Source organism: Schistocerca gregaria, chromosome 3 (genome assembly GCF_023897955.1).
Source record: "Schistocerca gregaria isolate iqSchGreg1 chromosome 3, iqSchGreg1.2, whole genome shotgun sequence".
NCBI classification, from domain to species: domain Eukaryota; kingdom Metazoa; phylum Arthropoda; class Insecta; order Orthoptera; family Acrididae; genus Schistocerca; species Schistocerca gregaria.
In genome coordinates this window covers 49,063,054-49,089,841 of record NC_064922.1, presented here as the reverse complement: position 1 = coordinate 49,089,841, position 26,788 = coordinate 49,063,054, and positions in this window count along the sequence as shown.

Here is a 26,788-nt window from a genome sequence, read left to right as displayed (position 1 = left end):
TTCTCCATGGAAAAAATGTCTCAAACAGTCCACGCTTTGATCGTTCCCTGGAAGACCAGTACTAGTTTCCGATGCACATCTGGGGGAAATCTGTAATGTGTGGACTATCAGAGTGTTGATGAAACACAGAAATTGCATCGGGATTGAATACAACAGTCTCCATGCGAACTTTCCCCTATGGCAGAAATGTCTCTAACTGTCTACGCTTTGATCGATTCCTGGAAGACCAGTAGTAGTTTCCGATGCACATCTGGAGGCATTCTGTAACCTGTGGACCTTCAAATTGTTGATGAAACACACAAATTGCTTCCGGATTGAATACAACAGTCACCAAGCGCACTTCCCTCCATGGGAGTAATGTCTCAAACCGTTTACGCTTTGATCGTTCCCTGGAAGACCAGTAGTTGTTTCCGATGAACATCTGTGTTCATTCTGTAATGTGTGGACTATCAGAGTGTTGTTGAAACACAGAAATTGCATCGGAATTGAATACAACAGTCACCATGAGCAATTTTCCTAAATGGGAGTAATATCTCAAACAGTCTACGCTTTGATCGTTCACTTAAAGACCAGTAGTAGTTTCCGATGCACATCTGGAGGCATTCTGTTATCTGTTGACTATCAGAGTGTTGTTGAAACACAGAAATTGCATCGGGGTTGAATACAACAGTCACTATGCGCACTTTCCTCCATGGGATTAATGTCTCAAACAGTCCAGGCTTTGATCGTTCCCTGGATGACCAGGAGTAGTTTCCGATGCACATCTGGAGGCATTCTGTAATCTGTGGACTATCAGAGTGTAGTTGAAACACAGACATTGCATCGGGATTGAATACAACAGTCACCATGCGAACTTTCCTCCATGGGAGTAATGTCTCAAACTGTCTACGGTTTGATCGTTTCCTAGAAGACCAGTAGTAGTTTCCGATTCACATCTGGAGGCATTCTGTAATCTGTGGACCTTGAAAGTGTTGATGAAACATAGAAATTGCCTCGGGATTAAATACAACAGTCACCATGCGCACTTCCCTCCATGGGAGTAATGTCTCAAACAGTTTACGCTTTGATCGTTCCCTGGAAGACCAGTAGTAGTTTCCGATGCACATCTGGAGGCATTCTGTAATCTGTGGACTAACAGAGTGTTGATGAAACACAGAAATTGCATCGGGATTCAATACAACAGCCACCATGCGCACTTTTCTCCATGGAAAAAATGTCTCAAACAGTCCACGCTTTGATCGTTCCCTGGAAGACCAGTACTAGTTTCCGATGCACATCTGGGGGAAATCTGTAATGTGTGGACTATCAGAGTGTTGATGAAACACAGAAATTGCATCGGGATTGAATACAACAGACACCATGCGCACTTTCCTCCATGGGAGTAATGTCTCAAACAGTCTACGCTTTGATCGTTCCCTGCAAGTCCAGTAGTACTTTCCGATGCACATCTGGACGCATTCTATAATCTGTAAACTATCAGAGTGTTGTGTAAACACAGAAATTGCGTCGGGATTGAATACAACTGTCACCATGCGCACTTTCCTATATGGGAGTAATGTCTCAAACAGTTTACGCATTCATCGTTCCCTGGAAGACCAGCACTAGTTTCGGATGCACATCTGGGGGCATTCTGTAATGTGTGGACTATCAGAGAGTTGATGTAACACAGAAAATCCATCGGGATTGAATACAACAGACACCATTCGCACTTTCCTCCATGGGAGTAATGTCCCAAACAGTCTACGCTTTGAACGTTCCCTGCAAGTCCAGTAGTAGTTTCCGATGCACATCTGGAGGCATTCTGCAAGCTGTGGACCTTCAAAGTGTTGATGAAACACAGAAATTGCTTGGGTATTGAATACAACAGTCACCATGCGCACTTTCCTCCATGGGAGTAATGTCTCGAACAGTTTACGCTTTGATCGTTCCGTGGAAGACCAGTAGTAGTTTTCGATGCACATCTGGGGGCATTCTGTAATCTGTGAACCTTGAAAGTGTTGATGAAACATAGAAATTGCCTCGGTATAGAATACAACAGTCATCATGCACATTTTCCTCCATGGGAGTGATTTCTCAAACAGAATACGCTTTGATCGTTCCCTGGATGACGAGGAGTAATTTTCGATGCACATCTGGAGGCATTCTGTAATCTGTGGACTATCAGAGTGTTGTTGAAACACATAAATTGCATCGGGACTGAACACAACAGTCACAATGCGAACTTTCCTCGATGGGAGTAATGTCTAAAACTGTCTACGCTTTGATCGTCACCTGGAAGACCTGTATTAGTTTCCGATGCACATCTGGAGGCATTCTGTAATCCATGGACTCTCAGAGTGTTGTTGAAACACTGAAATTGCATCGGGATTGAATACAACAGTCACCATGCGCACTTTCCTCCATGGGACTAATGTCTCAAAGAGTCTACGCTTTGATCGTTCCCTGGATGACCAGGAGTAATTTTCGATGCACATCTGGAGGCATTCTGTAATCTGTGGACTATCAGAGTGTTGTTGAAACACAGAAATTGCATCGGGATTGAATACAACAGTCACAATGCGATCTTTCCTCCATGGGAGTAATGTCTTAAACTGTCTACGCTTTGATCGTTTCCTGGAACACCAGTAGTAGTTTCCGATGCACATCTGGAGGCATTCTGTAATCTGTGGACCTTCAAAGTGTTGATGAGACACAGAAATTGCATCGGGATTGAATACAACAGTCACCATGCGAACTTTCATACATGGAAGTAATGTCACAAAAATTCTACGCTTTCATCGTTCCCTGGAAGACCAGTAGTTGTTTCCGATGCACATCTGGATTCATTCTGTTGTCTGTGGACTATCAGAGTGTTGATGAAACACAGAAATTGCATCGGGATTGAATACAACAGTCACTATGCGCACTTTCCTCCATGGGAGTAATGTCTCAAACAATTGCCGTTTTGATCCTTCCCTGGAAGACCTGTAGTAGTTTCCGATGCATATCTGGAGGCATTCTGTAATCTGTGGACTAACAGAGTGTTGATGAAACACAGAAATTGCATCGGGATTGAATACAACAGTCACTATGCGCACTTTCCTCCATGGGAGTAATGTCTCAAACAGTCTACGCTTTGATCGTTCCCTGGAAGACCAGTATTAGTTTCCGATGCACATCTGGTGTCATTGTGTAATCTGTGGACTATCAGAGTGTTGATGAAACACAGAAATTGCATCGGGAGTGAATACAACAGTCACCATGCGCACTTTCCTCCATGGGAGTAATGTCTCAAACAGTCTACGCTTTGATCGTTCCCTGGAAGACCAGTAGTAGTTTCCGATGCACATCTGGGGCCATTCTGTAATGTGTGAACTATCAGAGTGTTGATGAAACACAGAAATTGCATCGGGATTGAATACAACAGTCACCATGCGCACTTTCCTCCATGGGAGTAATGTGTCAAACAGTCTACGCTTTGATCGTTCCCTGGAAGACCAGTAGTAGTTTCCGATGCACATCTGGAGGCATTCTGTAACCTGTGGACCTTCAAATTGTTGATGAAACACACAAATTGCCTCCGGATTGAATACAAAAGTCACCATGCGCACTTCCCTCCATGGGAGTAATGTCTCAAACCGTTTACGCTTTGATCGTTCCCTGGAAGACCAGTAGTAGTTTCCGATGCACATCTGGGGGCATTGTGTAATGTGTGAACTATCAGAGTGTTGATGAAACACAGAAATTGCATCGGGATTGAATACAACAGTCTCCATGCGAACTTTCCTCTATGGCAGAAATGTCTCTAACTGTCTACGCTTTGATCGTTTCCTGGAAGACCAGTAGTAGTTTCCGATGCACATCTGGAGGCATTCTGTAACCTGTGGACCTTCAAATTGTTGATGAAACACACAAATTGCCTCCGGATTGAATACAACAGTCACCATGCGCACTTCCCTCCATGGGAGTAATGTCTCAAACCGTTTACGCTTTGATCGTTCCCTGGAAGACCAGTAGTTGTTTCCGATGAACATCTGGGTTCATTCTGTAATGTGTGGACTATCAGAGTGTTGTTGAAACACAGAAATTGCATCGGAATTGAATACAACAGTCACCATGAGCAATTTTCCTAAATGGGAGTAATATCTCAAACAGTCTACGTTTTGATCGTTCCCTTAAAGACCAGTAGTAATTTCCGATGCACATCTGTAGGCATTCTGTTATCTGTTGACTATCAGAGTGTTGTTGAAACACAGAAATTGCATCGGGGTTGAATACAACAGTCACTATGCGCACTTTCCTCCATGGGATTAATGTCTCAAACAGTCCAGGCTTTGATCGTTCCCTGGATGACCAGGAGTAGTTTCCGATGCACATCTGGAGGCATTCTGTAATCTGTGGACTATCAGAGTGTAGTTGAAACACAGACATTGCATCGGGATTGAATACAACAGTCACCATGCGAACTTTCCTCCATGGGAGTAATGTCTCAAACTGTCTACGGTTTGATCGTTTCCTAGAAGACCAGTAGTAGTTTCCGATGCACATCTGGAGGCATTCTGTAATCTGTGGACCTTGAAAGTGTTGATGAAACATAGAAATTGCCTCGGGATTGAATACAACAGTCACCATGCGCACTTCCCTCCATGGGAGTAATGTCTCAAACAGTTTACGCTTTGATCGTTCCCTGGAAGACCAGTAGTAGTTTCCGATGCACATCTGGAGGCATTCTGTAATCTGTGGACTAACAGAGTGTTGATGAAACACAGAAATTGCATCGGGATTCAATACAACAGCCACCATGCGCACTTTTCTCCATGGAAAAAATGTCTCAAACAGTCCACGCTTTGATCGTTCCCTGGAAGACCAGTACTAGTTTCCGATGCACATCTGGGGGAAGTCTGTAATGTGTGGACTATCAGAGTGTTGATGAAACACAGAAATTGCATCGGGATTGAATACAACAGACACCATGCGCACTTTCCTCCATGGGAGTAATGTCTCAAACAGTCTACGCTTTGATCGTTCCCTGCAAGTCCAGTAGTAATTTCCGATGCACATCTGGACGCATTCTATAATCTGTAAACTATCAGAGTGTTGTGTAAACACAGAAATTGCGTCGGGATTGAATACAACAGTCACCATGCGCACTTTCCTATATGGGAGTAATGTCTCAAACAATTTCCGTTTTGATCCTTCCCTGGAAGACCTGTAGTAGTTTCCGATGCATATCTGGAGGCATTCTGTAATCTGTGGACTATCAGAGTGTTGTTGAAACACAGAAATTGCATCGGGGTTGAATACAACAGTCACTATGCGGACTTTCCTCCATGGGATTAATGTCTCAAACAGTCCAGGATTTGATCGTTCCCTGGATGACCAGTAGTAGTTTCCGATGCACATCTGGAGGCTTTCTGTAATCTGTGGACTAACAGAGTGTTGATGAAACACAGAAATTGCGTCGGGATTGTATACAACAGTCACCATGCGCACTTTCCTATATGGGAGTAACGTCTCAATCAGTTTACGCGTTGATCGTTCCCTGGAAGACCAGTACTAGTTTCCGATGCACATCTGGGGGCATTCTGTAATGTGTGGACTATCAGAGTGTTGATGAAACACAGAAAATGCATCGGGATTGAATACAACAGTTACCATGCGCACTTTCCTCCATGGGAGTAATGTGTCAAACAGTCTACGCTTTGATCGTTCCCTGGAAGACCAGTAGTAGTTTCCGATGCACATCTGGAGGCATTCTGTAATCTGTGGACCTTCAATGTGTTCATGAGACACAGAAATTGCATCGGGATTGAATACAACCGTCACCATCCGCACTTTCCTACATGGGAGTAATGTCACAAAAATTCTACGCTTTGATCGTTCCCCGGAAGACCATTATTAGTTTCCGATGCACCTCTGGAGGCATTCTGTAGTCTGTGGACTATCAGAGTGTTGATGAAACACATAAATTGCATCGGGAATGAATACAACAGTCACCATGCGCACTTTCCTCCATGGGAGTAATGTCTCAAACAGTCTACGGTTTGATCGTTTCCTGGAAGACCAGTAGTAGTTTCCGATGCACATCTGGAGGCATTCTGTAATATGTGGACCTTGAAAGTGTTGATGAAACATAGAAATTGCATCGGGATTGAATACAACAGTCACCATGCGCACTTTCCTCCATGGGAGTAATGTCTCAAACAGTTTACGCTTTGATCGTTTCCTAGAAGACCAGTAGTAGTTTCCGATGCACATCTGGAGGCTTTCTGTAATCTGTGGACTAACAGAGTGTTGATGAAACACAAAAATTGCATCGGGATTCAATACAACAGTCACCATGCGCACTTTCCTCCATGGAAGTAATGTCTCAAACACTCCACGCTTTGATCGGTCCCTGGAAGACCAGTACTAGTTTCCGATGCACATCTGGGGGAAATCTGTAATGTGTGGACTATCAGAGTGTTGATGAAACACAGAAATTGCATCGGGATTGAATACAACAGTCACCATGCGCACTTTCCTATATGGGAGTAACGTCTCAAACAGTCTACCCTTTGATCGTTCCCTGCAAGTCCAGTAGTAGTTTCCAATCCACATCTGGAGGCATTCTGCAATCTGTGGACCTTCAAAGTTTTGATGAAACACAGAAATTGCTTGGATATTGAATACAACAGTCACCATGCGCACTTTCCTCCATGGGAGTAATGTCTCAAACAACTTCCGCTTTGATCCTTCCCTGGAAGACCTGTAGTAGTTTCCGATGCACATCTGGAGGCATTCTGTAATCTGTGGACTATCAGAGTGTTGATGAAACACAGAAATTGCATCGGGATTGAATACAACAGTCACCATGCGTACTTTCCTCCATGGGAGTAATGTATCGAACAGTTTACGCTTTGATCGTTCCCTGGAAGACCAGTAGTAGTTTCCGATGCTCATCTGGGGGCATTCTGTAATGTGTGATCTATCAGAGTGTTCTTGAAACTCAGACATTGCATCGGGATTGAATACAACAGTAACCATGCGCACTTTCCTCCATGGGTTTAATGTCTCAAACTGTCTACGTTTTGATCGTTTCCTAGAAGACCAGTAGTAGTTTCCCATGCAAATCTGGAGGCATTCTGTAATCTGTGGACCTTCAAAGTGTTGATGAGACACAGAAATTACATCGGGATTGAATACAACCGTCACCATGCGCACTTTCCTACATGGGAGTAATGTCTCAAACTATCTACGCTTTGATCGTTTCCTAGAAGACCAGTAGTAGTTTCCCATGCACATCTGGAGGCATTCTGTAATCTGTGGACCTTCAAAGTGTTGATGAGACACAGAAATTGCATCGGGATTGAATAGAACCGTCACCATGCGCACTTTCCTACATGGGAGTAATGTCACAAAAATTCTACGCTTTGACCGTCCCTGGAAGACCATTATTAGTTTCCGATGCACATCTGGGGGCTTTCTGTTGTTTGTTTACTATCAGAGTGTTGATGAAACACAGAAATTGCATCGGGATTGAATACAACAATCACCATGCGCACTTTCCTCCATGGGAATAATGTCTCAAACAGTCTACGGTTTGATCGTTTCCTGGAAGACCAGTAGTAGTTTCCGATGCACTTCTGGAGGCATTCTGTAATCTGTGGACCTTGAAAGTGTTGATGAAACATAGGAATTGCCTCGGGATTGAATACAACAGCCACCATGCGCACTTTCCTCCATGGGAGTAATGTCTCAAACAGTCTACGGTTTGATCGTTCCCTGGAAGACCAGTAGTAGTTTCCGATGCACATCTGGGGTCATTCTGTAATGTGGGGACTATCAGAGTGTTGTTTAAACACAGAAATTGCGTCGGGATTGAATACAACAGTCACCATGCGTACTTTCCTATATGGGAGAATGTTTCAAACAGTTTACGCTTTGATCGTTCCCTGGAAGACCAGTACTAGTTTCCGATGCACATCTGGGGGCATTCTGTAATGTGTGGACTATCAGAGTGTTCATGAAACACAGAAATTGCATCGGGATTGAATACAACAGTCACCATGCGCACTTTCCTCCATGGGAGTAATGTCTCAAACAGTTTACGTTTTGATCGTTCCATGGAAGACCTGTAGTAGTTTCCGATGCACATCTGGATTCATTCTGATTATTGTGGACTAACAGAGTGTTGATGAAACACAGAAATTGCATCGGGATTCTATACAACAGTCACCATGCGCACTTTCCTCCATGGGAGTAATGTCTCAAACAGTCCACGCTTTGATCGTTCCCTGGAAGACCAGTAGTAGTTTCCGATGGACATCTGGAGGCATTCTGTAATCTGTAAACTATCAGAGTGTTGTTTAAACACAGAAATTGCGTCGGGATTGAGTACAACAGACACCATGCGCACTTTCTATATGGGAGTAATGTATCAAACAGTTTACGCTTTGATCGTTCCCTGGAAGACCAGTACTAGTTTCCAATGCACATCTGGGAGCATTCTGTAATGTGTGGACTATCAGAGTGTTGATGAAATACAGAAATTGCGTCGGGATTGAATACAACAGTCACCATGCGCACTTTCCTATATGGGAGTAATGTCTCAAACAGTTTACGCTTTGATCGTTCCCTGGAAGACCTGTAGTAGTTTCCGATGCACATTTGGAGGAATTCTGTAATCTGTGGACTAACAGAGTGTTGATGAAACAGAGAAATTGCATGGGGATTCAATTCAACAGTCACCATGCGCACTTTCCTCCATGGGAGTAATGTCTCAAACAGTCCACGCTTTGATCGTTCCCTGGAAGACCAGTAGTAGTTTCCGATGGACATCTGGAGGCATTCTGTAATCTGTAAACTATCAGAGTGTTGTTTAAACAGAGAAATTGCGTCGGGATTGAATACAACAGTCACCATGCGCACTTTCCTATATGGGAGAATGTTTCAAACAGTTTACGCTTTGATCGTTCCCTGGAAGACCAGTACTAGTTTCCGATGCACATCTGGGGGCATTCTGTAATATGTGGACTATCAGAGTGTTCATGAAACTCAGAAATTGCATCGGGATTGAATACAAGAGTCACCATGCGCACTTTCCTCCATGGGAGTAATGTCTCAAACAGTCTACGCTTTGATCGTTCCCTGGAAGACCTGTAGTAGTTTACGATGCACATCTGGAGGCATTCTGTAATCTGTGGACTATCAGAGTGTTGTTGAAACACAGAAATTGCATCGGGATTGAATTCAACAGTCACCATGCGCACTTTCCTCCATGCGAGTAATGTCTCGAACAATTTACGCTTTGATCGTTCCCTGGAAGGCCAGTAGTATTTTCCGATGCACATCTGGGGGCATTCTGTAATCTGTGGACCTTGAAAGTGTTGATGAAACATAGAAATTGCCTCGGGATAGAATACAACAGTCATCATGCTCATTTTCCTCCATGGGAGTGATTTCTCAAACAGAATACGTTTTGATCGTTCCCATTAAGACCAGTAGTAGTTTCCGATGCACATCTGGAGGCATTCTGTAATCTGTAAATTATCAGAGTGTTGTTCAAACACAGAAATTGCATCTTGATTGAATACAACAGTCACCATGCGAACTTTCCTCCATGGGAGTAATGTCTCAAACTGTCTACGCTTTGATCGTTTCCTGGAAGACCAGTAGTAGTTTCCGATGCACATCTGGAGGCATTCTGTAATCTGTGGACTCTCAGAGTGTTGTTGAAATACAGAAATCGCATCGGGATTGAATACAACAGTCACCATGCGCACTTTCCTCCATGGGACTAATGTCTCAAAGAGGCTACGCTTTGATCGTTCCCTGGATGACCAGGAGTAATTTTCGATGCACATCTGGAGGCATTCTCTAATCTGTGGACTATCAGAGTGTTGTTGAAACACAGAAATTGCATAGGGATTGAATACAACAGTCACAATGCGAACTTTCCTCCATGGGAGTAATGTCTCAAACAGTCTACGCTTTGATCGTTCCCTGGAAGACCAGTATTAGTTTCCGATGCACATCTGGTGTCATTGTGTAATCTGTGGACTATCAGTGTTTTGATGAAACACAGAAATTGCATCGGGATTGAATACAACAGTCACCATGCGCACTTTCCTCCATGGGAGTAATGTCTCAAACAGTCTACGCTTTGATCGTTCCCTGGAAGACCTGTAGTAGTTTCCGATGCACATCTGGAGGCATTCTGCAATCTGTGGACTATCAGAGTGTTGAAGAAACACAGAAATTGCATCGGGATTGAATACAACAGTCACCATGCGCACTTTCCTCAATGGGAGTAATGTATCGAACAGTTTTCGCTTTCATCGTTCCCTGGAAGACCAGTAGTAGTTTCCGATGCACATCTGGGGGCATTCTGTAATGTGTGAACTATCAGAGTGTTGATGAAACACAGAAATTGCATTGGGATTGAATACAACAATCACCATGCGCACTTTCCTCCATGGGAGTAATGTCTCAAACAGTCCACGCTTTGATCGTTCCCTGGAAGACCAGTAGTAGTTTCCGATGCACATTCTGAGGCATTCTGCAACCTGTGGACCTTCAAATTGTTGATGAAACACAGAAATTGCCTGGGGATTGAATACAACAGTCACCATGCGCACTTCCCTCCATGGGAGTAATGTCTCAAACCGTTTACGCTTTGATCGTTCCTTGGAAAACCAGTAGTTGTTTCCGATGAACATCTGGGTTCATTCTGTAATGTGTGGACTATCAGAGTGTTGTTGAAACACAGAAATTGCTTCGGGATTGAATACAACAGTCACCATGCGCAATTTTCCTAAATGGGAGTAATGTCTCAAACAGTCTACGTTTTAATCGTTCCTGCAAGTCCAGTAGTAGTTTCCGATGCACATCTGGACGCATTCTGTAATCTGTAAACTATCAGAGTGTTGTTTAAACACAGAAATTGCGTCGGGATTGAATACAACAGTCACCATGCGCACTTTCCTATATGGGAGTAACGTCTCAATCAGTTTACGCGTTGATCGTTCCCTGGAAGACCAGTACTAGTTTCCGATGCACATCTGGGGGCATTCTGTAATGTGTGGACTATCAGAGTGTTGATGAAACACAGAAAATGCATCGGGATTGAATACAACAGACACCATTCGCACTCTCCTCCATGGGAGTAATGTCTCAAACAGTCTACGCTTTGATCGTTCCCTGCAAGTCCAGTAGTAGTTTCCAATCCACATCTGGAGGCATTCTGCAATCTGTGGACCTTCAAAGTTTTGATGAAACACAGAAATTGCTTGGATATTGAATACAACAGTCACCATGCGCACTTTCTCCCATGGGAGTAATGTCTCAAACAACTTCCGCTTTGATCCTTCCCTGGAAGACCTGTAGTAGTTTCCGATGCACATCTGGAGGCATTCTGTAATCTGTGGACTATCAGAGTGTTGATGAAACACAGAAATTGCATCGGGATTGAATACAACAGTCACCATGCGTACTTTCCTCCATGGGAGTAATGTATCGAACTGTTTACGCTTTGATCGTTCCCTGGAAGACCAGTAGTAGTTTCCGATGCACATCTGGGGCATTCTGTAATGTGTGATCTATCAGCGTGTTCTTGAAACACAGACATTGCATCGGGATTGAATACAACAGTAACCATGCGCACTTTCCTCCATGGGTGTAATGTCTCAAACTGTCTACGCTTTGATCGTTTCCTAGAAGACCAGTAGTAGTTTCCCATGCAAATCTGGAGGCATTCTGTAATCTGTGGACCTTCAAAGTGTTGATGAGACACAGAAATTACATCGGGATTGAATACAACCGTCACCATGCGCACTTTCCTACATGGGAGTAATGTCTCAAACTGTCTACGCTTTGATCGTTTCCTAGAAGACCAGTAGTAGTTTCCCATGCACATCTGGAGGCATTCTGTAATCTGTGGACCTTCAAAGTGTTGATGAGACACAGAAATTGCATCGGGATTGAATAGAACCGTCACCATGCGCACTCTCCTACATGGGAGTAATGTCACAAAAATTCTACGCTTTGATCGTCCCTGGAAGACCATTATTAGTTTCCGATGCACATCTGGGGGCATTCTGTTGTTTGTTTACTATCAAAGTGTTGATGAAACACAGAAATTGCATCGGGATTGAATACAACAGTCACCATGCGCTCTTTCCTCCATGGGAATAATGTCTCAAACAGTATACGGTTTGATCGTTTCCTGGAAGACCAGTAGTAGTTTCCGATGCACTTCTGGAGGCATTCTGTAATCTGTGGACCTTGAAAGTGTTGATGAAACATAGGAATTGCCTCGGGATTGAATACAACAGCCACCATGCGCACTTTCCTCCATGGGAGTAATGTCTCAAACAGTCTACGGTTTGGTCGTTCCCTGGAAGACCAGTAGTAGTTTCCGATGCACATCTGGGGACATTCTGTAATGTGGGGACTATCAGAGTGTTGTTTAAACACAGAAATTGCGTCGGGATTGAATACAACAGTCACCATGCGCACTTTCCTATATGGGAGAATGTTTCAAACAGTTTACGCTTTGATCGTTCCCTGGAAGACCAGTACTAGTTTCCGATTCACATCTGGGGGCATTCTGTAATGTGTGGACTATCAGAGTGTTCATGAAACACAGAAATTGCATCGGGATTGAATACAACAGTCACCATGCGCACTTTCCTCCATGGGAGTAATGTCTCAAACAGTTTACGTTTTGATCGTTCCATGGAAGACCTGTAGTAGTTTCCGATGCACATCTGGATTCATTCTGATTATTGTGGACTAACAGAGTGTTGATGAAACACAGAAATTGCATCGGGATTCTATACAACAGTCACCATGCGCACTTTCCTCCATGGGAGTAATGTCTCAAACAGTCCACGCTTTGATCGTTCCCTGGAAGACCAGTAGTAGTTTCCGATGGACATCTGGAGGCATTCTGTAATCTGTAAACTATCAGAGTGTTGTTTAAACACAGAAATTGCGTCGGGATTGAGTACAACAGACACCATGCGCACTTTCTATATGGGAGTAATGTATCAAACAGTTTACGCTTTGATCGTTCCCTGGAAGACCAGTACTAGTTTCCAATGCACATCTGGGAGCATTCTGTAATGTGTGGACTATCAGAGTGTTGATGAAATACAGAAATTGCGTCGGGATTGAATACAACAGTCACCATGCGCACTTTCCTATATGGGAGTAATGTCTCAAACAGTTTACGCTTTGATCGTTCCCTGGAAGACCTGTAGTAGTTTCCGATGCACATTTGGAGGAATTCTGTAATCTGTGGACTAACAGAGTGTTGATGAAACAGAGAAATTGCATGGGGATTCAATTCAACAGTCACCATGCGCACTTTCCTCCATGGGAGTAATGTCTCAAACAGTCCACGCTTTGATCGTTCCCTGGAAGACCAGTAGTAGTTTCCGATGGACATCTGGAGGCATTCTGTAATCTGTAAACTATCAGAGTGTTGTTTAAACAGAGAAATTGCGTCGGGATTGAATACAACAGTCACCATGCGCACTTTCCTATATGGGAGAATGTTTCAAACAGTTTACGCTTTGATCGTTCCCTGGAAGACCAGTACTAGTTTCCGATGCACATCTGGGGGCATTCTGTAATATGTGGACTATCAGAGTGTTCATGAAACTCAGAAATTGCATCGGGATTGAATACAAGAGTCACCATGCGCACTTTCCTCCATGGGAGTAATGTCTCAAACAGTCTACGCTTTGATCGTTCCCTGGAAGACCTGTAGTAGTTTACGATGCACATCTGGAGGCATTCTGTAATCTGTGGACTATCAGAGTGTTGTTGAAACACAGAAATTGCATCGGGATTGAATTCAACAGTCACCATGCGCACTTTCCTCCATGCGAGTAATGTCTCGAACAATTTACGCTTTGATCGTTCCCTGGAAGGCCAGTAGTATTTTCCGATGCACATCTGGGGGCATTCTGTAATCTGTGGACCTTGAAAGTGTTGATGAAACATAGAAATTGCCTCGGGATAGAATACAACAGTCATCATGCTCATTTTCCTCCATGGGAGTGATTTCTCAAACAGAATACGTTTTGATCGTTCCCATTAAGACCAGTAGTAGTTTCCGATGCACATCTGGAGGCATTCTGTAATCTGTAAATTATCAGAGTGTTGTTCAAACACAGAAATTGCATCTTGATTGAATACAACAGTCACCATGCGAACTTTCCTCCATGGGAGTAATGTCTCAAACTGTCTACGCTTTGATCGTTTCCTGGAAGACCAGTAGTAGTTTCCGATGCACATCTGGAGGCATTCTGTAATCTGTGGACTCTCAGAGTGTTGTTGAAATACAGAAATCGCATCGGGATTGAATACAACAGTCACCATGCGCACTTTCCTCCATGGGACTAATGTCTCAAAGAGGCTACGCTTTGATCGTTCCCTGGATGACCAGGAGTAATTTTCGATGCACATCTGGAGGCATTCTCTAATCTGTGGACTATCAGAGTGTTGTTGAAACACAGAAATTGCATAGGGATTGAATACAACAGTCACAATGCGAACTTTCCTCCATGGGAGTAATGTCTCAAACAGTCTACGCTTTGATCGTTCCCTGGAAGACCAGTATTAGTTTCCGATGCACATCTGGTGTCATTGTGTAATCTGTGGACTATCAGTGTTTTGATGAAACACAGAAATTGCATCGGGATTGAATACAACAGTCACCATGCGCACTTTCCTCCATGGGAGTAATGTCTCAAACAGTCTACGCTTTGATCGTTCCCTGGAAGACCTGTAGTAGTTTCCGATGCACATCTGGAGGCATTCTGCAATCTGTGGACTATCAGAGTGTTGAAGAAACACAGAAATTGCATCGGGATTGAATACAACAGTCACCATGCGCACTTTCCTCAATGGGAGTAATGTATCGAACAGTTTTCGCTTTCATCGTTCCCTGGAAGACCAGTAGTAGTTTCCGATGCACATCTGGGGGCATTCTGTAATGTGTGAACTATCAGAGTGTTGATGAAACACAGAAATTGCATTGGGATTGAATACAACAATCACCATGCGCACTTTCCTCCATGGGAGTAATGTCTCAAACAGTCCACGCTTTGATCGTTCCCTGGAAGACCAGTAGTAGTTTCCGATGCACATTCTGAGGCATTCTGCAACCTGTGGACCTTCAAATTGTTGATGAAACACAGAAATTGCCTGGGGATTGAATACAACAGTCACCATGCGCACTTCCCTCCATGGGAGTAATGTCTCAAACCGTTTACGCTTTGATCGTTCCTTGGAAAACCAGTAGTTGTTTCCGATGAACATCTGGGTTCATTCTGTAATGTGTGGACTATCAGAGTGTTGTTGAAACACAGAAATTGCTTCGGGATTGAATACAACAGTCACCATGCGCAATTTTCCTAAATGGGAGTAATGTCTCAAACAGTCTACGTTTTAATCGTTCCTGCAAGTCCAGTAGTAGTTTCCGATGCACATCTGGACGCATTCTGTAATCTGTAAACTATCAGAGTGTTGTTTAAACACAGAAATTGCGTCGGGATTGAATACAACAGTCACCATGCGCACTTTCCTATATGGGAGTAACGTCTCAATCAGTTTACGCGTTGATCGTTCCCTGGAAGACCAGTACTAGTTTCCGATGCACATCTGGGGGCATTCTGTAATGTGTGGACTATCAGAGTGTTGATGAAACACAGAAAATGCATCGGGATTGAATACAACAGACACCATTCGCACTCTCCTCCATGGGAGTAATGTCTCAAACAGTCTACGCTTTGATCGTTCCCTGCAAGTCCAGTAGTAGTTTCCAATCCACATCTGGAGGCATTCTGCAATCTGTGGACCTTCAAAGTTTTGATGAAACACAGAAATTGCTTGGATATTGAATACAACAGTCACCATGCGCACTTTCTCCCATGGGAGTAATGTCTCAAACAACTTCCGCTTTGATCCTTCCCTGGAAGACCTGTAGTAGTTTCCGATGCACATCTGGAGGCATTCTGTAATCTGTGGACTATCAGAGTGTTGATGAAACACAGAAATTGCATCGGGATTGAATACAACAGTCACCATGCGTACTTTCCTCCATGGGAGTAATGTATCGAACTGTTTACGCTTTGATCGTTCCCTGGAAGACCAGTAGTAGTTTCCGATGCACATCTGGGGCATTCTGTAATGTGTGATCTATCAGCGTGTTCTTGAAACACAGACATTGCATCGGGATTGAATACAACAGTAACCATGCGCACTTTCCTCCATGGGTGTAATGTCTCAAACTGTCTACGCTTTGATCGTTTCCTAGAAGACCAGTAGTAGTTTCCCATGCAAATCTGGAGGCATTCTGTAATCTGTGGACCTTCAAAGTGTTGATGAGACACAGAAATTACATCGGGATTGAATACAACCGTCACCATGCGCACTTTCCTACATGGGAGTAATGTCTCAAACTGTCTACGCTTTGATCGTTTCCTAGAAGACCAGTAGTAGTTTCCCATGCACATCTGGAGGCATTCTGTAATCTGTGGACCTTCAAAGTGTTGATGAGACACAGAAATTGCATCGGGATTGAATAGAACCGTCACCATGCGCACTCTCCTACATGGGAGTAATGTCACAAAAATTCTACGCTTTGATCGTCCCTGGAAGACCATTATTAGTTTCCGATGCACATCTGGGGGCATTCTGTTGTTTGTTTACTATCAAAGTGTTGATGAAACACAGAAATTGCATCGGGATTGAATACAACAGTCACCATGCGCTCTTTCCTCCATGGGAATAATGTCTCAAACAGTATACGGTTTGATCGTTTCCTGGAAGACCAGTAGTAGTTTCCGATGCACTTCTGGAGGCATTCTGTAATCTGTGGACCTTGAAAGTGTTGATGAAACATAGGAATTGCCTCGGGATTGAATACAACAGCCACCATGCGCACTTTCCTCCATGGGAGTAATGTCTCAAACAGTCTACGGTTTGGTCGTTCCCTGGAAGACCAGTAGTAGTTTCCGATGCACATCTGGGGACATTCTGTAATGTGGGGACTATCAGAGTGTTGTTTAAACACAGAAATTGCGTCGGGATTGAATACAACAGTCACCATGCGCACTTTCCTATATGGGAGAATGTTTCAAACAGTTTACGCTTTGATCGTTCCCTGGAAGACCAGTACTAGTTTCCGATTCACATCTGGGGGCATTCTGTAATGTGTGGACTATCAGAGTGTTCATGAAACACAGAAATTGCATCGGGATTGAATACAACAGTCACCATGCGCACTTTCCTCCATGGGAGTAATGTCTCAAACAGTTTACGTTTTGATCGTTCCATGGAAGACCTGTAGTAGTTTCCGATGCACATCTGGATTCATTCTGATTATTGTGGACTAACAGAGTGTTGATGAAACACAGAAATTGCATCGGGATTCTATACAACAGTCACCATGCGCACTTTCCTCCATGGGAGTAATGTCTCAAACAGTCCACGCTTTGATCGTTCCCTGGAAGACCAGTAGTAGTTTCCGATGGACATCTGGAGGCATTCTGTAATCTGTAAACTATCAGAGTGTTGTTTAAACACAGAAATTGCGTCGGGATTGAATACAACAGTCACCATGCGCACTTTCCTATATGGGAGTAATGTATCAAACAGTTTACGCTTTGATCGTTCCCTGGAAGACCAGTACTAGTTTCCAATGCACATCTGGGAGCATTCTGTAATGTGTGGACTATCAGAGTGTTGATGAAATACAGAGATTGCGTCGGGATTGAATACAACAGTCACCATGCGCACTTTCCTATATGGGAGTAATGTCTCAAACAGTTTACGCTTTGATCGTTCCCTGGAAGACCTGTAGTAGTTTCCGATGCACATTTGGAGGAATTCTGTAATCTGTGGACTAACAGAGTGTTGATGAAACAGAGAAATTGCATCGGGATTCAATTCAACAGTCACCATGCGCACTTTCCTCCATGGGAGTAATGTCTCAAACAGTCCACGCTTTGATCGTTCCCTGGAAGACCAGTAGTAGTTTCCGATGGACATCTGGAGGCATTCTGTAATCTGTAAACTATCAGAGTGTTGTTTAAACACAGATATTGCGTCTGGATTGAATACAACAGTCACCATGCGCACTTTCCTATATGGGAGAATGTTTCAAACAGTTTACGCTTTGATCGTTCCCTGGAAGACCAGTACTAGTTTCCGATGCACATATGGGGTCATTCTGTAATGTGTGGACTATCAGAGTGTTTATGAAACACAGAAATTGCATCGGGAGTGAATACAAGAGTCACCATGCGCACTTTCCTCCATGGCAGTAATGTCTCAAACAGTCTACGCTTTGATCGTTCCCTGGAAGACCTGTAGTAGTTTCCGATGCACATCTGGAGGCATTCTGTAATCTGTGGACTATCAGAGTGTTGTTGAAACACAGAAATTGCATCGGGATTGAATTCAACAGTCACCATGCGCACTTTCCTCCATGCGAGTAATGTCTCGAACAATTTACGATTTGATCGTTCCCTGGAAGGCCAGTACTATTTTCCGATGCACATCTGGGGGCATTCTGTAATCTGTGGACCTTGAAAGTGTTGATGAAACATAGAAATTGCCTCGGGATAGAATACAACAGTCTTCATGCGCATTTTCCTCCATGGGAGTGATTTCTCAAACAGAATACGTTTTGATCGTTCCCATTAAGACCAGTAGTAGTTTCCGATGCACATCTGGAGGCATTCTGTAATCTGTAAACTATCAGAGTGTTGTTCAAACACAGAAATTGCATCTTGATTGAATACAACAGTCACCATGCGAACTTTCCTCCATGGGAGTAATGTCTCAAACTGTCTACGCTTTGATCGTTTCCTGGAAGACCAGTAGTAGTTTCCGATGCACATCTGGAGGCATTCTGTAATCTGTGGACTCTCAGAATGTTGTTGAAATACAGAAATCGCATCGGGATTGAATACAACAGTCACCATGCGCACTTTCCTCCATGGGACTAATGTCTCAAAGAGGCTACGCTTTGATCGTTCCCTGGATCACCAGGAGTAATTTTCGATGCACATCTGGAGGCATTCTGCAATCTGTGGACTATCAGAGAGTTGTTGAAACACAGAAATTGCATCGGGATTGAATACAACAGTCACAATGCGAACTTTCCTCCATGGGAGTAATGTCTAAAATTGTCTACGCTTTGATCGTTTCCTGGAACACCAGTAGTAGTTTCCGATGCACATCTGGAGGCATTCTGTAATCTGTGGACCTTCAAAGTGTTGATGAGACACTGAAATTGCATCGGGATTGAATACAACAGTCACCATGCGAACTTTCCTACATGGAAGTAATGTCACAAAAATTCTACGCTTTGATCGTTCCCTGGAAGTCCAGTAGTTGTTTCCGATGCACATCTGGAGGCATTCTGTTGTCTGTGGACTATCAGAGTGTTGATGAAACACAGAAATTGCATCGGGATTGAATACAACAGTCACCATGCGCACTTTCCTCCATGGGAGTAATGTGTCAAAGAGTCTACGCTTTGATCGTTCCCTGGAAGACCTGTAGTAGTTTCCGATGCACATCTGGAGGCATTCTGCAATCTGTGGACTATCAGAGTGTTGATGAAACACAGAAATTGCATCGGGATTGAATACAACAGTCACCATGCGCACTTTCCTCAATGGGAGTAATGTATCGAACAGTTTTCGCTTTCATCGTTCCCTGGAAGACCAGTAGTAGTTTCCGATGCACATCTGGGGGCATTCTGTAATGTGTGAACTATCAGAGTGTTGATGAAACACAGAAATTGCATTGGGATTGAATACAACAGTCACCATGCGCACTTTCCTCCATGGGAGTAATGTCTCAAACAGTCCACGCTTTGATCGTTCCCTGGAAGACCAGTAGTAGTTTCCGATGCACATCTGGAGGCATTCTGCAACCTGTGGACCTTCAAATTGTTGATGAAACACAGAAATTGCCTGGGGATTGAATACAACAGTCACCATGCGCACTTCCCTCCATGGGAGTAATGTCTCAAACCGTTTACGCTTTGATCGTTAACTGGAAAACCAGTAGTTGTTTCCGATGAACATCTGGGTTCATTCTGTAATGTGTGGACTATCAGAGTGTTGTTGAAACACAGAAATTGATCGGGATTGAATACAACAGTCACCATGCGCAATTTTCCTAAATGGGAGTAATGTCTCAAACAATCTACGTTTTAATCGTTCCCTTAAAGACCAGTAGTAGTTTCCGATGCACATCTGGAGGCATTCTGTTATCTGTTGACTATCAGAGTGTTGTTGAAACACAGAAATTGCATCGGGGTTGAATACAACAGTCACTATGCGCACTTTCCTCCATGGGATTAATGTCTCAAACAGTCCAGGCTTTGATCGTTCCCTGGATGACCAGGAGTAGTTTCCGATGCACATCTGGAGGCATTCTGTAATCTGTGGACTATCAGAGTGTAGTTGAAACACAGACATTGCATCGGGATTGAATACAACAGTCACCATGCGAACTTTCCTCCATGGGAGTAATGTCTCAAACTGTGTACGGTTTGATCGTTTCCTAGAAGACCAGTAGTAGTTTCCGATGCACATCTGGAGGCATTCTGTAATCTGTGCACTAACAGAGTGTTGATGAAACACAGAAATTGCATCGGGATTCAATACAACAGCCACCATGCGCACTTTCCTCCATGGAAGTAATGTCTCAAACAGTCCACGCTTTGATCGTTCCCGGGAAGACCAGTAGTAGTTTCCGATGCACATCTGGAGGCATTCTGTAATCTGTGGACCTTGAAAGTGTTGATGAAACATAGAAGTTGCCTCGGGATTGAATACAACAGTCATTATGCGCACTTCCCTCCATAGGAGTAATGTCTCAAACAGTTTACGCTTTGATCGTTCCCTGGAAGACCAGTAGTAGTTTCCGATGCACATCTGGAGGCATTCTGTAATCTGTGCACTAACAGAGTGTTGATGAAACACAGAAATTGCATCGGGATTCAATACAACAGCCACCATGCGCACTTTCCTCCATGGAAGTAATGTCTCAAACAGTCCACGCTTTGATCGTTCCCGGGAAGACCAGTACTAGTTTCCGATGCACATCTGGGGGAAATCTGTAATGTGTGGACTATCAGAGTGTTGATGAAACACAGAAATTGCATCGGGATTGAATACAACAGACACCATGCGCACTTTCCTCCATGGGAGTAATGTCTCAAACAGTCCACGCTTTGATCGTTCCCTGGAAGACCAGTAGTAGTTTCCGATGCACATCTGGAGGCATTCTGCAACCTGTGGACCTTCAAATTGTTGATGAAACACAGAAATTGCCTGGGGATTGAATACAACAGTCACCATGCGCACTTCCCTCCATGGGAGTAATGTCTCAAACCGTTTACGCTTTGATCGTTCCCTGGAAAACCAGTAGTTGTTTCCGATGAACATCTGGGTTCATTCAGTAATGTGTGGACTATCAGAGTGTTGTTGAAACACAGAAATTGCATCGGGATTGAATACAACAGTCACCATGCGCAATTTTCCTAAATGGGAGTAATGTCTCAAACAGTCTACGTTTTAATCGTTCCCTTAAAGACCAGTAGTAGTTTCCGATGCACATCTGGAGCCATTCTGTTATCTGTTGACTATCAGAGTGTTGTTGAAACACAGAAATTGCATCGGGGTTGAATACAACAGTCACTATGCGCACTTTCCTCCATGGGATTAATGTCTCAAACAGTCCAGGCTTTGATCGTTCCCTGGATGACCAGGAGTAGTTTCCGATGCACATCTGTTGGCATTCTGTAATCTGTGGACCTTGAAAGTGTTGATGAAACATAGAAATTGCCTCGGGATAGAATACAACAGTCATCATGCGCATTTTCCTCCATAGGAGTGATTTCTCAAACAGAATACGCTTTGATCGTTCCCTTTAAGACCAGTAGTATTTTCTGATGCACATCTGGAGGCATTCTGTAATCTGTAAACTATCAGAGTGTTGTTCAAACACAGAAATTGCATCGGGATTGAATACAACAGTCACCATGCGAACGTTCCTCTATGGGAGTAATGTCTCAAACTGTCTACGCTTTGATCGTTTCCTGGAAGACCAGTAGTAGTTTCCGATGCACATCTGGAGGCATTCTGTAATCCATGGACTCTCAGAGTGTTGTTGAAACACAGAAATTGCATCGGGATTGAATACAACAGTCACCATGCGCACTTTCCTCCATGGGACTAATGTCTCAAAGAGTCTACGCTTTGATCGTTCCCTGGATGACCAGGAGTAATTTTCGATGCACATCTGGAGGCATTCTGTAATCTGTGGACTATCAGAGTGTTGTTGAAACACAGAAATTGCATCGGGATTGAATACAACAGTCACAATGCGAACTTTCCTCCATGGGAGTAATGTCCTAAATTGTCTACGCTTTGATCGTTTCCTGGAACACCAGTAGTAGTTTCCGATGCACATCTGGAGGCATTCTGTAATCTGTGGACCTTCAAAGTGTTGATGAGACACAGAAATTGCATCAGGATTGAATACAACAGTCACCATGCGAACTTTCCTACATGGAAGTAATGTCACAAAAATTCTACGCTTTGATCGTTCCCTGGAAGACCAGTAGTTGTTTCCGATGCACATCTGGATTCATTCTGTTGTCTGTGGACTATCAGAGTGTTGATGAAACACAGAAATTGCATCGGGATTGAATACAACAGTCACTACGCGCACTTTCCTCCATGGGAGTAATGTCTCAAACAATTTCCGTTTTGATCCTTCCCTGGAAGACCTGTAGTAGTTTCCGATGCATATCTGGAGGCATTCTGTAATCTGTGGACTAACAGAGTGTTGATGAAACACAGAAATTGCATCGGGATTGAATACAACAGTCACTATGCGCACTTTCCTCCATGGGAGTAATGTCTCAAACAATCTACGCTTTGATCGTTCCCTGGAAGACCAGTATTAGTTTCCGATGCACATCTGGTGTCATTGTGTAATCTGTGGGCTATCAGAGTGTTGATGAAACACAGAAATTGCATCGGGAGTGAATACAACAGTCACCATGCGCACTTTCCTCCATGGGAGTAATGTCTCAAACAGTCTACGCTTTGATCGTTCCCTGGAAGACCAGTAGTAGTTTCCGATGCACATCTGGGGGCATTCTGTAATGTGTGAACTATCAGAGTGTTGATGAAACACAGAAATTGCATCGGGATTGAATACAACAGTCACCATGCGCACTTTCCTCCATGGGAGTAATGTGTCAAACAGTCTACGCTTTGATCGTTCCCTGGAAGACCAGTAGTAGTTTCCGATGCACATCTGGAGGCATTCTGTAACCTGTGGACCTTCAAATTGTTGATGAAACACACAAATTGCCTCCGGATTGAATACAAAAGTCACCATGCGCACTTCCCTCCATGGGAGTAATGTCTCAAACCGTTTACGCTTTGATCGTTCCCTGGAAGACCAGTAGTAGTTTCCGATGCACATCTGGGGGCATTCTGTAATGTGTGAACTATCAGAGTGTTGATGAAACACAGAAATTGCATCGGGATTGAATACAACAGTCTCCATGCGAACTTTCCTCTATGGCAGAAATGTCTCTAACTGTCTACGCTTTGATCGTTTCCTGGAAGACCAGTAGTATTTTCCGATGCACATCTGGAGGCATTCTGTAACCTGTGGACCTTCAAATTGTTGATGAAACACACAAATTGCCTCCGGATTGAATACAACAGTCACCATGCGCACTTCCCTCCATGGGAGTAATGTCTCAAACCGTTTACGCTTTGATCGTTCCCTGGAAGACCAGTAGTTGTTTCCGATGAACATCTGGGTTCATTCTGTAATGTGTGGACTATCAGAGTGTTGTTGAAACACAGAAATTGCATTGGAATTGAATACAACAGTCACCATGAGCAATTTTCCTACATGGGAGTAATGTCGCAAGCATTCTACGCTTTGATCGTTCCCTTAAAGACCAGTAGTAGTTTCCGATGCACATCTGGAGGCATTCTGTTATCTGTTGACTATCAGAGTGTTGTTGAAACACAGAAATTGCATCGGGGTTGAATACAACTGTCACTATGCGCACTTTCCTCCATGGGATTAATGTCTCAAACAGTCCAGGCTTTGATCGTTCCCTGGATGACCAGGAGTAGTTTCCGATGCACATCTGGAGGCATTCTGTAATCTGTGGACTATCAGAGTGTAGTTGAAACACAGACATTGCATCGGGATTGAATACAACAGTCACCATGCGAACTTTCCTCCATGGGAGTAATGTCTCAAACTGTCTACGGATTGATCGTTTCCTAGAAGACCAGTAGTAGTTTCCGATGCACATCTGGAGGCATTCTGTAATCTGTGGACTAACAGAGTGTTGATGAAACACAGAAATTGCATCGGGATTCAATACAACAGACACCATGTGCACTTTCCTCCATGGAAGTAATGTCTCAAACAGTCCACGCTTTGATCGTTCCCTGCAAGTCCAGTAGTAGTTTCCGATGCACATCTGGACGCATTCTGTAATCTGTAAACTATCAGAGTGTTGTGTAAACACAGAGATTGCGTCGGGATTGAATACAACAGTCACCATGCGCACTTTCCTATATGGAAGTAATGTCTCAAACAGTTTACGCATTCATCGTTCCCTGGAAGACCAGCACTAGTTTCCGATGCACATCTGGGGGCATTCTGTAATGTGTGGACTATCAGAGTGTTGATGTAACACAGAAAATGCATCGGGATTGAATACAACAGACACCATTCGCACTTTCCTCCATGGGAGTAATGTCCCAAACAGTCTACGCTTTGATCGTTCCCTGCAAGTCCAGTAGTAGTTTCCGATGCACATCTGGAGGCATTCTGCAAGCTGTGGACCTTCAAAGTGTTGATGAAACACAGAAATTGCTTGGGTATTGAATACAACAGTCACCATGCGCACTTTCCTCCATGGGAGTAATGTCTCGAACAGTTTACGCTTTGATCGTTCCGTGGAAGACCAGTAGTAGTTTTCGATGCACATCTGGGGGCACTCTGTAATCTGTGGACCTTGAAAGTGTTGATGAAACATAGAAATTGCCTCGGGATAGAATACAACAGTCATCATGCACATTTTCCTCCATGGGAGTGATTTCTCAAACAGATTACGCTTTGATCGTTCCCTGGATGACGAGGAGTAATTTTCGATGCACATCTGGAGGCATTCTGTAATCTGTGGACTATCAGAGTGTTGTTGAAACACATAAATTGCATCGGGACTGAACACAACAGTCACCATGCGAACTTTCCTCGATGGGAGTAATGTCTAAAACTGTCTACGCTTTGATCGTTTCCTGGAAGACCTGTAGTAGTTTCCGATGCACATCTGGAGGCATTCTGTAATCTGTGGACCTTCAAAGTGTTGATGAGACACAGAAATTGAATCGGGATTGAATACAACAGTCACCATGCGCAGTTTCCTACATGGAAGTAATGTCACAAAAAATCTACGCTTTGATAGTTCCCTGGAGAACCAGTAGTTGTTTCCGATGCACATCTGGAGGCATTCTGTTGTCTGTGGACCATAAGAGTGTTGATGAAACACAGAGATTGGATCGGGATTGAATACAACAGTCACCATGCGCACTTTCCTCTATGGGAGTAATGTCTCAAACAATTTTTGCTTTGATCGTTCCCTCGAAGACCAGTAGCAGTTTCCGATGCACAGCTGGGGGCATTCTGTAATGTGTGAACTAACAGAGTGTTGATGAAACACAGAAATTTCATCGATATTGAATACAACAGTCACCATGCGCACTTTCCTCCATGGGAGTAATGTCTCAAACCGTTTACGCTCTGATCGTTCCCTGGAAGACCTGTAGTTGTTTCCGATGAACATCTGGGTTCATTCTGTAATGTGTGGACTATCAGAGTGTTGTTGAAACACAGAAATTGCATCGGGATTGAATACAACAGTCACCATGCGCAATTTTCCTAAATGGGAGTAATGTCTCAAACAGTCTAAGTTTTGATCGTTCCCTTTAAGACCAGTAGTAGTTTCCGATGCACATCTGGAGGCATTCTGTTATCTGTTGACTATCAGCGTGTTGTTGAAACACACAAATTGCATCGGGGTAGAATACAACAGTCACTATGCGGACTTTCCTCCATGGGATTAATGTCTCAAACAGTCCAGGCTTTGATCGTTCCCTGGATGACCAGGAGTAGTTTCCGATGCACATCTGGAGGCATTCTGTAATCTGTGGACTATCAGAGTGTTCTTGAAACACAGAAATTGCATCGGGATTGAATACAACAGTAACCATGCGCACTTTCCTCCATGGGAGTAATGTCTCAAACTGTCTACGCTTTGATCGTTTCCTAGAAGACCATTAGTAGTTTCCGATGCACATATGGAGGCATTCTGTAATCTGTGGACCTTCAAAGTTTTCATGAGACACAGAAATTGCATCGGGATTGAATACAACCGTCACCATACGCACTTTCCTACATGGGAGTAATGTCACAAAAATACTACGCTTTGATCGTTCCCCGGAAGACCATTATTAGTTTCCGATGCACCTCTGGAGGCATTCTGTAGTCTGTGGACTATCAGAGTGTTGATGAAACACATAAATTGCATCGGGATTGAATACAACAGTCACCATGCGCACTTTCCTCCATGGGAGTAATGTCTCAAACAGTCTACGGTTTGATCGTTTCCTGGAAGACCAGTAGTAGTTTCCGATGCACATCTGGAGGCATTCTGTAATATGTGGACCTTGAAAGTGTTGAT